Source organism: Atta colombica, unplaced genomic scaffold (genome assembly GCF_001594045.1).
Source record: "Atta colombica isolate Treedump-2 unplaced genomic scaffold, Acol1.0 scaffold1, whole genome shotgun sequence".
Classification (NCBI taxonomy): Eukaryota; Metazoa; Arthropoda; class Insecta; order Hymenoptera; family Formicidae; genus Atta; species Atta colombica.
The window spans coordinates 2,118,466-2,118,919 of NW_017259183.1; the positions used below are offsets into that span (position 1 = coordinate 2,118,466).

Genomic DNA, 454 nt, shown 5'->3' on the forward strand with positions numbered 1-454 from the left:
AAAAATATAATTTCACTATAGACTAGCATGACAATATATATTTTTTTGATAGTATATATTATATATATTTTTTTGCTTTACTAATGAATATTTTCGTCTACGATTTATGCATTAATAATTTGACACTTTGTTATTGTGCATTTTGTCATGTGTTTATTTATTTTATTAGTATTGAATGGATTGTATTCATAATTAATACAAGATTTTGTTATGGAAGTTAAAAATCAGAATATTGCCTTGAATTGCGCTTTCTTATTCAAATGAAGATTTATTTATTATAATAATGACAAAATCAGAATATGATATTATAAAAATAACATTTATATTTTTTTCAGTTAGAAAAATGATGATAATTTAAATAGGTAAAACGTTTCTCAATTTTTAATAATGAATACAGTCTAATATTTTTCTGTATTTTATCTAGAATAGATGAAATGTACCTTACATTCAGATC

At 20.3% G+C, this 454-nt stretch overlaps 1 protein-coding gene across 7 annotated transcripts in view; it reads left to right on the plus strand.

The window, feature by feature from the left end:
- The window catches only part of LOC108694292 (DNA-binding protein P3A2), a 10,774-nt gene that overhangs the window by 2,530 nt on the left and 7,790 nt on the right, over nucleotides 1-454 (plus strand). The gene's annotated exons all lie outside the window — the stretch shown is intronic.